A 15,377-nucleotide genomic window follows, 5' to 3' on the forward strand; every position below is an offset into this window, starting at 1 on the left:
AAAAAAAAAAAGGCTTTATTCAACAATTTCTTCTCTTCCGTTTCAGTCTTTGATGCACGTTCACAAGAGTTGTGTTGCATTGCTGTCTATGCAGGGTCAGAAAGCTCTCAAGATTTCATCAAAAATATCTTAATTTGCGGTCCGAAGATGAATGAAGGTCTTACAGGTTTGGAACGACATGAGGGTGAGTAATTAATGACAGAATTTTCATTTTTAGGTGAACTATCTCTTTAACAGAATAATGACAAATCACAAATGCCTAAATAACAGAACAGAATTAGAGGTGATGGATGGATTCACACATTACTTCTTTTAATTACAGCAAAGCCTCATACTCTGAAGAAGTACAACCTATGAATTCTAATCATCCAAACAGCGTTCATTTCATGCATTATTCAATTGACTGAATGCGCTGGATTCACTAATATGTCCATTTGCATAAAGCCCTCTGGTACTTCAATTGCAAGTACCTACATTTTTAAGCAGGAAACCAAAATCCAGCCTTATAACTGATGACGAGGGACTAAAGTCCCCATCCACGTCATCCGCCCCCATATTTGAAATGTCTTGCACCTGCCCCTGGCATTTTAAGAAGCAGTAAGGCACGGTGACCTCAGAGGTTAATGATTAAGGCTGAACACATTCTCTGAGGACATTAACATGCTCTAGTGCTTGTTTCCATCAGTGTTTAGTTACACAGCATTGACAATCTCACTGTGTGTGATGGACGTTAGCCTACTGCGTAACTTATTTCCTGTTTGAATAAACATGAGAGAGCATCAGCGAAACATGCTGTGAGCAAGTTCTTTAAATACATTCACAATCTGAAAAATAAAGAAGTTTAAATTTAATTTTTCAAATGACTTAAATCAAGCACTCAGCATCAGTTTAGTACACAGAATTCCACAGGCTCTACTTCATCCCTAGACAGCATATGGTTTAAAAGCAAACAGATGAGTGTCATTAATCTTGTGCCAGTGACAATCTACTCCTAAGGGTCTCTAGCAGAGTAAAGAGAGATCACACACATATAATGACTGACAGCACAACAGCAATCAGCTCCACTGACCCAGAGGTTAAAACTCACACAGGGGCCTGCAGTCTGAAGCCTTTCAGCTCCAAACTTAAGTGTTCTTAGGTCACAAACCAGCCAGGGCACATGCAGGGACTTAAAAGCAGTTCATTAAGAGTGAAGAGCATAAAATGGCCATTTGCATGCATCTTTATTTTGGCATATTTATGCTGAATACAAAACCACATAAACATGCGCTCATTCTTACATAAACAAAGGCTGCATTCTGAAACATGGTGGGATTTTAGATCAAAACCGTAGTCTAGTTTGATATTTAAATGCATTCTTTGAAAGTAAATGTCTTTAAGTGAAATGAAAATGATGTAAATGAGTTCTAGAGGCCAGTGCTGTCTGAGAGGCCTGTCCCAGAGGCCTGTTTATTGGTTCAGTGATCCGTGAAGCCACCTGAATAACCAACACTTTTAACATAGTAACTTCTACTAACAAAACATCTGTGAGAGTCTATCTTATAATTAATATTTAGAATTTACAGAAACTGATGCCTTACTAAAAACACATACTATAAAATAGCCTACTTATCCAATACAAATGTGAAATAATATAATGCATAACATACCTTATTCACACAAAATAATGTTTGCACAAAATCAAAATATACAAAAAAAACCCCAAAAAAACAAAGACTTACCTTTTGTCTGTATGGAAAGCTTATAGGTTTAACAGGCCAAGTAGACAGATTCCCTGATAAATGTGCAGAGGCTCCTGTCTTGACTGAAACTTTCAAAGGAAAAGGAAAAGGAAAGAGAAAGCTTAGAAGTCATTTTCCATTGCAGCTCTCTCTCACAACAACAGAAAAGAAACCACCGACCCCAACCTCCTGACAACACCGGCTTCTGATTGGACAGCAGGTGCATTGTGGGGGCGGAGCCTCTAGCCATTGTGTGAAGTCGACAGTGTGGTGTCAAGCCAGTCTAGCCTATGTAATTAGCATACACACAAACACACCCCATCCCCATCCCCATAACCTCTGGAACACCCAGAACACAACACTCTGCTAGATTAACTGTACTTTCCTCAATACACTACTGTTCATGAGTGAATCATGCATTGATTCTTGCTAAATCTGTAGAGATAAATACTAATGATAAGAGGTACTTGATGATCTTTGGGGGTTTGCGCAGTCAATTGCTTTATTACTTAGAAATCTCTAGCAGTGGGATTCAATTTATTCGCTGTATTGTAAAAACTATTCTTGAGGATCTTACTTGGTAAGTACAGTAAAAACTATTTAAAATGTAAAATAACTTTTCTATTTATTTATTTTTTATTTAAAAAAATAATAAGTACTAATTTCCTTTCAAAAAAAAAAAACTGACCCAAACTTTAATGGTAGTGTATCATACACCACCTACTTAGAGAGGTGGTTATTTATCATATCATAAATAAAGCTTTTTATTTCAGAACCAAGCATCACCATGTTTAAACCTTCTGTCATGCACTTGCATGGGGAAAATAAACTGTTGAATTTGAGCCAGGACTGCTAACACATGGAAACGAGCAGTGATCGCCAATTATTTCTGTCTTTTTTTTTTACCATTGTGGCATTATGTAGGTTATTTAGGCTTTAGTTCCTCAAGGGGAATTTACCTACTGTGATATACTTCGAATTAATTACAAATTACATTAAATCTTTGATTTAATTTAATTAGATTGATTGAATTATATACAGTTTTATGTTTGCAACATAAGTAAATCTACAATTTGACCTACAGTATAACTGTGAGCAGCACCAATAGTTAGCAGTACAGTATGTGTTATTCCTCTATAGAGAGCTGCCATTGAGAGGTGAGATCTTCAGTGAGTGAAGTGAGGAAAAGACTGCTGAGTGTACAAATCACATCAACACCTCAATAACAGGAAATACAGGAGGCTTCATACTGTGTGTTACCACTGACTCACTGATACAATATGAATTTCATGTACTTTGTAAAATATATTATGGCCTTCTGCCAGTCCCCATAAAAAACTGCATGTGGAATATCAATGAAATATGATACAGCATTGCTCATATGATATCTTGAGTTCTAGCTGTCCCTCATGGCTGTCACAGTAAATATACAGCTGTGAAATATTCAAGTCTTGTGTAAATATCACACCACAGTGAGTTTTAGTGCATCCTTTGAGCTTTATACAAGCCTGATGTGCTGACAGGGTTAGAATTACAGGAATGTTCCCAGACTAACCAGAGCTTTTAAAAATCCCTCAAATTAATGGTGGATTATCCTTTGAATATCCAAATAAAACACTGGTGATATTCTCAAATACGTTCCTGAATATTTCACCACTGCCTTTTGGCCATAGACAGTTTGTTTTTTCCCATTTATGTCTTTCAGTGAAGATTTAACGCTTTACGCTTTATGTCATGGCACTATTTCTATAAAAATAAGAAACGGTTCTTTAAACACATTTTAGTGGAGAATGCAAATCACCCACTGTCTTTCCTCCAGGGAAACCATCTTCCACAGTGACGATTTCAAAACAAAGAGGCTCAACAGGCTTTGAAAGGAACGAATCAAGGACAAATTGTCATGACTTCAGGGTCTTTGTTCAGTTAGTCTTAGAATTAGTTAATCCACTATTTTTCATGAGCCAGAAAATAAATAAAAATTTAATTAATATGACTTTTCTTCAACTGACATGGCATAAATGATGAATAAATTATTTTCAGAGGCCTGTCAGAAATGGACTCCATAGCTATTAAGAGTCACTTAGGCGTGTCGCAATAATCAATATATCGACTTATATGTCGCGCAATATATGTACATGACCTCAATAATTTTTGGTGATGCAATATATCGCCCATTATATTTACTTAAAAATTATTGTCACCATGTTTTTTGCATTTAACTTGCACCTGTGTCTTTTGCAGCTTCCCGTGCATAATGTGGTGTAGTCATGAGGAGCTAGTTAGTAGCACATCTGCAGATATGGCCTTGTTTAGGGATCTGTGCCTTTGTGCATATGGACATCTGACTGCTAAGTAGTGATTGTGTTTATCAGCAATAGTGTGCACCCTTCATTTACAGAGAAAAGAAGGTCAGGGAAAAATCTGTAGATGGAAAAATCTCTATACAAGTTCTTTGTGCAATTTTCTTTTTTTGTACTTGTTACTTTGCACTTTTTGTTAGAAAATGTTTATTTACTATTTATTCAAGTTTTTTAAGGTATCTAATATTTTGATACTTAATTTCCATGATCTAAATATTCTTAAGAATTAAGTGTTTGTGTCATTTGAAAGTGTGAAGGCCTTCTTGCATTATTATGCTGTTACATTATGATTATATATTCAGTGGCATAAAATGGTCTTTAAAATGCCAATAATATCGCTTATCGCAATTACTTCTGGGGCAATATATCGCACAACAAAAATTTGTTATCGTGACAGGCCTAGAGTCACTTACAGTCCCATGATTTATTTATGTTTTATCCTGTGTTCTTTAGGTCAGGTCAAAGTCAGACTGTGTTCATAATCAAAGGAGCTGAAATCTTTTCAAAATATAATTTGCAGTACTTGCAAACATTAATGCCAAAACAAGATGTGCAGTATATGTCCAGGAATACTATATTGCTCTGTCAGCTCTTTTACTGGAAGACATTGCTGACAGATTTACTACTTTGTTTTGAAACCAGCAGATTTCTCTGTCTTTTGACAGAAAAACAGGACACATGACGTGCTCTTCTATAGGTGTTGATGGCCCCACCCTTCTCAAGGGCCGGAGGGCTTTTCTGATGGCCTGAGGGCCGGTGGATCCATTTCATTCATTATATTATACAGTGCTCTATTTTTGCTTCTTTCAGGTTACAGTTGAAAAAAGAGGAATGTGAAGAAACTGGGGAAGAAAAAAAGAGGCCTAAAGTACACATGATGTCACATGAAATCTAATCTTAAAGGCCAATCTTCAGATGTACTGTACCAATCTAGAAATCATTTAGTAGCTTTTTGTTCTATGAATGGCATGATTTAATGCTCCTCAACAACCTTCTCGTAAATGTGATCCTAAGTCTAGCACTTTAAAAACTATTTGTCTGAACATAAAGATAAAAAAAGAAAACATTCCCACAGTTCACTTGGAGGCACCTGCATAGGTACGACCCAGATCCTGACCATTCAAGTGAAAAACACTTAAACCCACATGTCATGTCTCTTGAAATATGTCAGAACTGAGAGCTTAGCATGAATTAGAAAAATAAGCTTTAAAGACCTAAACGCCCCGGTTCCAAGACACTTTGAGGTATCAAATTTCTTTTGGAATATGGGTAGTAAGTGACATCAAAGCAATATTTATAAGACCTCCATGTTGCTCAGAGGCAGAATTTCAAGTACGCCACACTCAAGTGTGTATATATCTACCAAGCTCATGAATCACCATGGCATAGCAACACTGAAAGAACAATACAAACATTCAAAGGTTCCAGTTACCTGAAATTTCCTGTTGAGATCTTCAAATGGATAAAACACTTCCACTTTCTCTCTTAAATGACCTTCCTCCTTAAGAAACAGCTGATAAAAAAGGGAACAATTTTTTTTTTAGAGTAACCACACAATTAAATCTATCTATCCAGACTGCTTACTTGACAAACATCTTCATTTCCTCTCTGGACTGAAAGAGTCCAGTAATTTTCCTACACAGTCTCACCACATTTATATCTCCTTTGTCTTCCATTGGTCAGTGACTGGTTAGGTATGTGAGCCCACCTTCACAGGAAGACAGACTGTCATAAACACACCAGGTCAAGGATATAAACTCAAGGGGGCTTTGTGTGACTCCTTTTATTGCTCATTTGTGATTGGTCCCTTTCCCACTCATTTATCAATGCTGACCAAGTCAGCACACAGACATGCAGGCTGTAAAACACAAAGGCCCTGAGGACAATACACCACAACTCAAAAAAAGGGGGGCTATTAGTACTCTGGTGGACTAGCAGACATCTTTTAATAAAAAACTATTTGTGCTTCACATTTAAGTAATATTTTAAGGTAAATTACTGTATAATATTTATTCATATGACTACATATCAGTTTATTTTAAAACTTATTTATATTCTAAAGTCACTTTAAATAATAAATCTAACTCACAACTGCATTTGAAATCAAACAAAATGAAAAAAAAAAAAATCAGTTAAAGGATCTTCTAAAATAATTAGTACTGAGAAGATAAGAAAGAAAATGAGCAGATCGTGGTAATTTATTTATTCCGGTCTTTATTTGTTCTTTATTTGTCCCTTGTCAGGGAAGGATGTAGGCTAATAGCTTCAATCTGTTCATTCTGTAAATCTATTACTGACTTGCACAATCTTTTCCATCAACAGATAAACATCAGACTAGCAATTGTTCATTGTTATATAAAACTGCCATGTAAAGATTCCATTATATCCTTCAGGCTATGTCATGTGGATAACGGAGGTGACGTACAGTAATAAATTCAGTATAATGCCTTTCTGTTATCCGATCAGGTCTAGTCGTGCCTAAGTGAGATTTGTGTGGAAAATCCCTGAGGTGTGTATTTATGTGTATGTGAAGATGAGGGTCACGGTAAGTTAGGATATAAAAAGCAGCTTGCAGTGGATCATTTTCACTTGTGTCATGGAATTTCATCTGAACTGAAAACAGTGGGGAAGACCAGGACTAGTTGTTACACATTTAGTGAATATTTCTAAAGATTTTAGTCCTAATTTTTAAGTTTAAGTCAATTTCTACTTAGGCGCATACCTTAATATCCTGACTACAAAAAGTCATCAAACATTTCCACTGTTGCTGTCCTGGAAAAAAAAAAAATATACAAATCAGTCACTAATTTTCCATTAGCAAAATGTAAACAATTAATGAAACCGCAAAAAAGTAATACATAGGAAAAAAAAAAACTGTAATCAATCAGTTATATATTTTAATCAATTATGTATACATTTCCAATATTTAAAATGTGGCAACTTCTTCAAACAACTGATATTTATGAAAAACAATCTTGTCCTTGCTCATCTGTTCAGAATACTGCTTTTGTGACAACTTCCTTGTTGTTTGAAGTTGAACTACACTCTTAAAAATAAAGGTGCTTCACGATGCCATAGAAGAACCTTTTTGTCTAAATGGTTCCATAAAGAGGAAATCTGAAGAACCTTTCTGTTTCACAAAAGGTTCTTTGTGGCGAAAGAACGTTCTTCAGATTACAAAAAGGTAAGAAAGAGATGGTTCTTTAAAGAACCTTTGACTAAATGGTTCTTTGCGGAACCAAAAATGGTTCTTCTATGGCATCGCTTGAAGAACCTTTTGAAGCACCTTTATTTTTAAGAGTGTAGCTGTGACCTGCTGTTTAGTTTACTTAAATAATTAATAATAATTTAACAAATCTATAAACTTCCAATGATTATAGAAAACATAAATTGAATACTTAACATCTTGGCTAACAAAGGCAAATTCTCATATAATGAAAGGATATATTTTCAAGGCAATTTTTTAACTAATTCAAGACAAACTAATTCAAAGCTTACAATATCTGACATAAAGTTTGGAGTCGATAAGATGCAGAAAACACCTTTGCTGTAAAAGATCAGAGGAGTGAGCCACACCGTTTGGCACCTGCACTGAACTGGGAAAAATGTTTCAAAAAGGGAAGCTGAACGTCTCCTTCCACAGCAATTTTAAGGGCTCAACGGCCACCCTGGTAAAATTACACGCTTCTCATATTTCGCGTAAAATTTCTTTGTGGGCCCTTTCCCATGTATTGATTACTTTTTGGTATGTGACACCTAAAAGCAGCTTAGAAAGCTTTTAAAGGGGTCATGTGATGTTGCTAAAAAGAACATTATTTTGTGTATTTGGTGTAATGAAATGTGTTTATGCGGTTTAAGGTAAAAAAAACCACATTATTTTCCACATACTGTACATTATTGTTTCTCCTCTATGCCCCGCCTTTCTGAAACGCGTCGATTTTTACAAAGCTCATCGGTCTGAAAAGTGAGGTGTGCTGTGATTGGCCAGCTATCCAGTGCGTTGTGATTGGCCGAATACCTCAAGCGTGTGACGGAAATGTTACGCCCCTTGCCATACTGTGATGATGCCCTGTCAGGCCGGAGCGATGATTCAAAAACATTAAAACCCATTATAAACGAGGCATTTGTTGCATCCAGTGGGGACATAGTTACAGATTATAATGACTTACCGTATACTGTCTTTTTACGCATTGCATTGCGCCGCGTAAACATAAAACCATGTCTGCATTTGTGATCGGAGAAATGACAAACTACAAATGCTACTCTACACTGCTCAAAACTTGCGTTTGAATCGTCAGTGGCAAATTCTTTAAATATAAAAAACGTACTTACAGTCTGTGAGTCAGAACAGCCGGCATTGTAGTCTACTCTACCAGGATCAGGAAATAGTCCTTCATAAAATGCGCTGGACACATCAAAATATTTGGGTAGAACTGTTCTGGAACAGTGTTGTAAATACAACTTAACCACTGATTTCTAGTCGTGTCCTCTTTTGGAAGGCCAAACAAAGTAGTTTCGCTTTAGTCCATCCAAGTTAAAATTAGGGTCTTTCTAAAGGAATACTCTCAAAAGTCCATCATGAACTGAGAAGCAAATTGGTCTTCAGTCCCAAAGCCTTTTAGACCATTTAGACCAACTGCCTTCCATAATTAACATCAATATTATTTTAATCTTCACTTTAAGAACAATTTAATACAATCTCATGGTAACCAGTGCATAATAACAAATGTGTATAGCTTATACAGAAGCAGAAGTATCCCTTCCCAAGGTTCATATGTTGAGAAAGGAACCCTTGAGTGTCAGCCTCTCTCATTACATGGGGGTGAGAGACCAGGGTCTGTTTAATTGGCCAACTGATTACAGCGCATACGCTCTTTCGCTCCCCCAGTTCTCCTGCAGACTCTCAGAAGCCTTCCTGTTCTCTGGCCTGCAGGTTCAGAGAGATCAGAGCCCCGGAACAAGGGCTTCCTTTGTGTGCTTCACTGGGCTGGGAAATGGAGATGAGTTTGTCCATTTGCCTCTAAAGCCACAGCGAGGGCTGGATGGGGCTCTGGGAGAAACGTGGGCTCAGGTATCACTAACGGTAGGTGAAGCATATGGCTCTGAACTGATATCTAACTGGATGAGATCTGGCAAAATCCAGCATTACTATAGATGTTCAAATTATTTGGCTCACACTGGAGCCAAGAAAGTTCTTAAAGTTTATAACATCAGTCACACTTTATTTTTAAGGTGTTCTCAATATTAACAAACTATTAACTGCGACTTTTTCCTCAATAAACTCTTAATTACTGCTTACTAATGGTTAGTAAGGTAGTTGCTAAGTTTAGGTATTAGATAAGGATGTAGAATATGATCATGCAGAATATGTGCTTTATAAGTACTAATAAACAGCCAATATGCTGGTAATATGCATGCTAATAAGCAACTAGTTAATAGTGAGAATTGGTCTCTATACTAAAGTGTTACCATAACATTTTTACACACACAAACTAGATGATTTATGATTAAATTTTAAAAAGAATAGCTGTTTCAAAGCCAGTCCAATCTGCATTCTGTAATATTAAGGCATAGCTCTTAAGGATATTGACAGATTCTTAATAATTTTATATAAATTCTTGCAGTTATGAAAACTCTGTCCTATGAGTTTTTACAGCAGAAAATTATGGAAATATATGAGTGCACATATACTTGCTTGATGTACAATACTTGCATAAACATACTTGCTTGAGAACAAACTTCATTGGTTTTTGTGTGCCAGGCAAGCATGTTTGAGCTTCTGTTTACCATATTTGATGTACTCTATGTCTGTGTGTTGATCAATGTTTATATGCGAGTACAAAACTAAATTAGCATCTGTTCATCATATTAAGTGACCATGTCTCTTCGATGAAACCACTCATCCATTCATATGGATCACTTTTATGATTTCTTTATGAAATTTTTTTTGTGTGAAAATGTTACATAGACTTTATATGGATGGACAAAAGCGATGAGAAAAAAAAAATCTTCATTTGTATTCAAAAAAGAACGTACATTTTATGGATTTGGAACAACATGATGATGAATGCTGACAGAATTTTCATACATCTCTTTTAATAGTCACTTATTGTATTAAAAACATTTCTGTATGTTGCACTTTGATTAGGCTAAGGCCAGAGTTTTCAACCAGAGACTTTTATCCCAAAAACCAATTTAAAAAATGAGCTTTATATATATGGTCTATTCACTGACTCTTAATAATTAATAAACAAAAGGAGCAAAAAGGAGAAAACGTGTTGCCAAAGACATGAACAAAAGAATAATTTAATAATCTAATCTCAACCTGACTACACAGAAGACGACATCCACTGACATCCTAAACTACTAGAGTAAACAAAGGTAAATGAGTCCAACAATTCACTAAAAATGTTTTTTTATTGGTCTTATGAAGTATTCTAATTTGTTGAGATAGTGAATTGGTGGGTTTTTGTTAAATGTGAGCCAAAATCATCACAATTAAAAGAACCAAAGACTTAAACTACTTCAGTCTGTGTGCATTTAATTTATTTAATACACGAATTTCACAATTTGAGTTGAATTACTGAAATAAATGAACTTTTCCACGACATTCTAATTTATTGAGATGCACCTGTATGTCCTTAGTCTCGTTCTTTTTATTAAAAAAAACAAAAACCTTTGGAACAGTACAGTATAAGTGTTTGGTTTTCATGAATAGATAGCTGGCAGTTGTTGGCAATGAATGGCAGAAAGAGTAATCAGGAGATTTGCAGAGAAACAGATACGCCCCAAAGGATGTAACACTTTCCTAAAATGTGCTGCTTTTGTAATCCCTAAAATATGAATCAATATACTTCTTTTTGCATTTGCTAATCATAAAACTACACAACCCCTTCTGCAAACATTGAAATTGAGCTATAATCTGAGAAGTTAAATTTAACATAAGTGCTAATAATTGGGTGTAAATGCGTAATTCATGGGTCTGAATAATTTGATTTTGTCAAAAGCTGCTTATTACTCTTCTAGAACGTTTCTATTCATGCTTAATTAACCGGTCAGAGTGCTTCATCTAAAAACACACTGGGTTCAGAAACCCAGACCTAAGTGCCTATTACTCTGGCCACTGCTTTCGACGCATCCGATTTGTGGGTGTGCGTCTAATCTCCTGAGATGATGAGAGATTGGGTTCTTTTCCAAAGTGCTCTCGTCAAGTTAAGATTAAATAGACCCTTTAACTGTCTCACCTGGGTCTGTGGCCAAGGTAACTGAATAGAGATGCCTGGACATTTATTCTGTGTGAGAGTCTCGCTGCATTCTCAGGTTCTGATGAGGATTACAGTGCTCTTATTGAAGAGAGCAATGAGATGGAATGCAGACTGTGCTAAGTGCCATAATACTGCAGAGGTCATGAGCAGTTTACCTGAAGAATGAGAAAAAGGTGGAAATACAGCAGAATAATGTGGACTGCCCTGCTTCACACACACACACACACACACGCAAAACTTTAAAAATATAATTACAAATCTAAATATTAACCAAAATATACTCACTTCAAATATATATACTGTATATATCTAAATACAGACGCAAACATTAAAAATATATTTAAAAATCTAAATATGAACCAAAATGTAGACTACTCACTTTATATATTTGATCAAACAGACTATAACAGTAATATTGCAAAATATTACTTAAATTTAAATAAACCGTTTTCTATTTCAGTGTATTTTTTTTATTTTATTAAATTTAACTTATTCCTGTCATGGCAATGCTGAATTTTTAGCAACAATCTTTTCAGACTTCAGTGTCACATGATCCTTCAGAAATCATTCCAATATGCCGTGTTTGGTGCTCAAGAAACATTTCTTATTACTATCAATGTTGAAAACAGTTGTGCTGAATATTTTTTTGTGGAAATTCAGACTCTCGCTGCATTCTCAGGTTCTGATGAGGATTACAGTGCTCTTATTGAAGAGAGCAATGAGATGGAATGCAGACTGTGCTAAGTGCCATAATACTGCAGAGGTCATGAGCAGTTTACCTGAAGAATGAGAAAAAGGTGGAAATACAGCAGAATAATGTGGACTGCCCTGCCCTGAACTGCAGACTGCGACTGTTGGCTTAACCAGATCCTGTTATATTGACAATTTGTGCTCAAACTACAAAATACAATATTTTTCACGTAGTGCCTAGTTTAAGAAATTAAATAAATCAATAAATAAAATAGACAATAATTTTTTATAAATAATACTTTTTATGTATATATACATATATATATATATATATATATATATATATATATATATATATACACACACACACACACACACACGCAAAACTTTAAAAATATAATTACAAATCTAAATATGAACCAAAATATACTCACTTCAAATATATATACTGTATATATCTAAATACAGACGCAAACATTAAAAATATATTTAAAAATCTAAATATGAACCAAAATGTAGACTACTCACTTTATATATTTGATCAAACAGACTATAACAGTAATATTGCAAAATATTACTTAAATTTAAATAAACCGTTTTCTATTTCAGTGTATTTTTTTTATTTTATTAAATTTAACTTATTCCTGTCATGGCAATGCTGAATTTTTAGCAACAATCTTTTCAGACTTCAGTGTCACATGATCCTTCAGAAATCATTCCAATATGCCGTGTTTGGTGCTCAAGAAACATTTCTTATTACTATCAATGTTGAAAACAGTTGTGCTGAATATTTTTTTGTGGAAATTCAGACACTTTATTTGTGTGGATATATATATTTTTTTTTAATTCATTTTTTTAATGAATAGAAATTCAAAAGAACTGCATTTATTTGAAACAGAAAGCTTCTGTAACTGTATAAATATATTTATTGTTACATTTGATCAATTAAATGCATCCTTACTGAACAAGCTTATTCATTTCTATAAAAAAAGCACAAACCCCAAATTACTAATAATACACATACATAAACCCAGTAAAATCGCAAGAGTGATGTAAATGGACGAACATTTGCATTTGAAAATGGTTTTTGCAGCCATAATGTTGCAGATGATCACTTTTTTACAATATGAAGCACCTTATCAAATATACAACTAATTTTATTTTTGTAAGTTGCATTAAAAAAAATCTACTCAGCTCAAAAAATCTAGCCCTCTCAGTTCGAACAGGCATGACTTTCCTGAGGATATCTGATCCTTTTCATTATGACGTGAAGTGAACCACCTAGACGCCAAGATGTTTCGGGAAAATGAATTGTACATAGTAAATAATGAACAAACTCTCCTCATAAGGGAGGACCTATTCTCCATAAAGAGTTTATTCTAGATACTCTACTAATGCTTCCTCTGACTTTTTGGAGATAAGAGTGTATGCGTTTCTCATCCATGACCCTGGGGATCTCTATTGTTATCATGACCCTGAGGGCAAGAGCAGGTAACCCTCCCCCGTCATTCAACTTGATGACACTGCGATAGTCCTGACACACAGGGCCTCAGGTCAGGCTTATCTCCACGCTTGACCATCCCCAGTCATTCAAGAGGGATGCACTCACCTGAGCCAAAGCACATTCATATTTTCTACCTTTCCATTATTTTTTTTTTGTTCTGGAGCACAAACAGGACTGGTATCTTCAGGATGTAATCATAGAGCAGAATAGTAACTACTACAAATTTCCTCTTTAAACCTGAATGTATTGGTCTAAACATGCCCACAGTGAGGCAGGGCCTGTCAGGGTAGTTGTTCAAAAGTGGGGCACAAAAAATACAAGTCAGAACCTTTCTATGAACTGAAACGACATCTTTACATCATTCCTTGCGTTAGAACATGACATAACTAGAGTCATGTGATACCAGTCAAGAGCATGTAGTTTAAGGTTTGATGAAGACCCACTTGTGAGCTCTGAGCTCCCTCTCAAGTCAACTGTAAAGAGCTGATATTCATGACTCACTCTAATGATAGACCGCATTAAAATAGCTGAGCTCTTAGCTATCGTAAGCACCACTTCAGGGAGTAAAACAACCCTGTGTTTAAAGTACATCCAAACACCTATTAAACAAAAAGATCTCCACACATCATCCATAAAGGAACAAACCCGCTCAAAAATGTGGAACAACATGAGCATCCAAAACAAATAAGGGATGAATCTTCTCCTGATTATATAGTAAACATGAGTTGAAATTACAGTATCTTTGCTATGCAAACTTGAAAAGAAGTAGTTTGGCATCGAGCACAATGCCGTGTAAGTCAGTCAACAGCAGCTGCGACCTCTAAGATCATCAAGCCTTCGTGCCATCTGTCCCCCTTCATCTGTCCACAGCAACAACGGTCCTTCTGAATCAAAGAGGACAAGCAAACAAGGCTCTTACTCTCTATGCAAGTGATAAAAACGTAATTGGTGTGCTATGCAGCCACTCTTAAAATTCCACAGTAATTGCAAAGGTCTGAATCAGGACCAAAACAGCCGAGTCATGTGGCTTTGGTCAAAACAATTTTATGAAGAACATCCTAAGCAAAGTATTGACAAAAAATTTGAGACAAGGACCCAACTGAATTGATGCTGCATGGAAACAGCATTCGTACAATTACTTAGACACCGTCTCTTTAAATTATAATTGGTTTACTAAAACTTTTTGTCTGGTTCTATTAATTTATTTAAAAATACATAATAAATGCAATTCATGCAAACACTCTACTCTAATACACCTCTTCTGTGATGAGCATGTTTTTAAATTCTTATTCTTTTTTGGAAGCTGTATATAAACATTTGCCAGAATGGTAACAGCCATAGGTAATCACAGCGTGCCGATATCCAGGCATATCGCACTGCTACTCGTGTGATATTGCGTTTATACAACACTACTAATCTGAAAATGTCACTTTAGAACTAGCGGTAACACTTTATTTTAAGGCCCAATTCCCACTACTAACTAGTTGTTTATTAGCATGCATATTACTATCATATTGGCTGTTAATTAATTAGAAGCAAATTTTCGAATGGATGTTATCTTTATTAACAAACCGCATATTTTAAGTCCAAACAAGTACATTCTCACCTAAAAAAACTCTTTCAAAAACTACGTTCCGTAACACAAAAACAGTATTATTTATAAAATTATAGTGGATTTGGCCATTCCCAATGACACTCGCTGTAAGAAATACTGCAAGCAGCGTGATACAAACGGTGAAACAGCTGGAGTTCTGTTATCACTATATTGCACTCCTCTCAGCCAATCAGATTGGAGGACCAGAAAGAACTGTTGTTGTTCGATTTATATATATATATA

The 15,377-nt window shown here is 35.4% G+C and overlaps 1 protein-coding gene across 2 annotated transcripts in view; it reads right to left on the reverse strand.

Annotated features, from left to right (window-relative positions):
* The window catches only part of LOC107683936 (ly6/PLAUR domain-containing protein 6B-like), a 22,640-nt gene that overhangs the window by 4,262 nt on the left and 3,001 nt on the right, over positions 1-15,377 (reverse strand). Inside the window, exons 2-4 of one of the 2 annotated variants that reach the window (XM_016480052.1) lie at positions 6,804-6,853; positions 5,514-5,594; positions 1,722-1,810 (exon numbers count right to left, since the gene is read on the reverse strand). The gene's annotated coding sequence lies outside the window, so the exon portion shown is untranslated. The remainder of the gene's footprint in view (positions 1-1,721; positions 1,811-5,513; positions 5,595-6,803; positions 6,854-15,377) is intronic. The other variant, XM_016480130.1, reaches the window with a different exon arrangement.

Source organism: Sinocyclocheilus anshuiensis, unplaced genomic scaffold (genome assembly GCF_001515605.1).
Source record: "Sinocyclocheilus anshuiensis isolate Anshui unplaced genomic scaffold, SAMN03320099.WGS_v1.1 scaffold277, whole genome shotgun sequence".
In the NCBI taxonomy this organism is placed as follows: Eukaryota; Metazoa; Chordata; class Actinopteri; order Cypriniformes; family Cyprinidae; genus Sinocyclocheilus; species Sinocyclocheilus anshuiensis.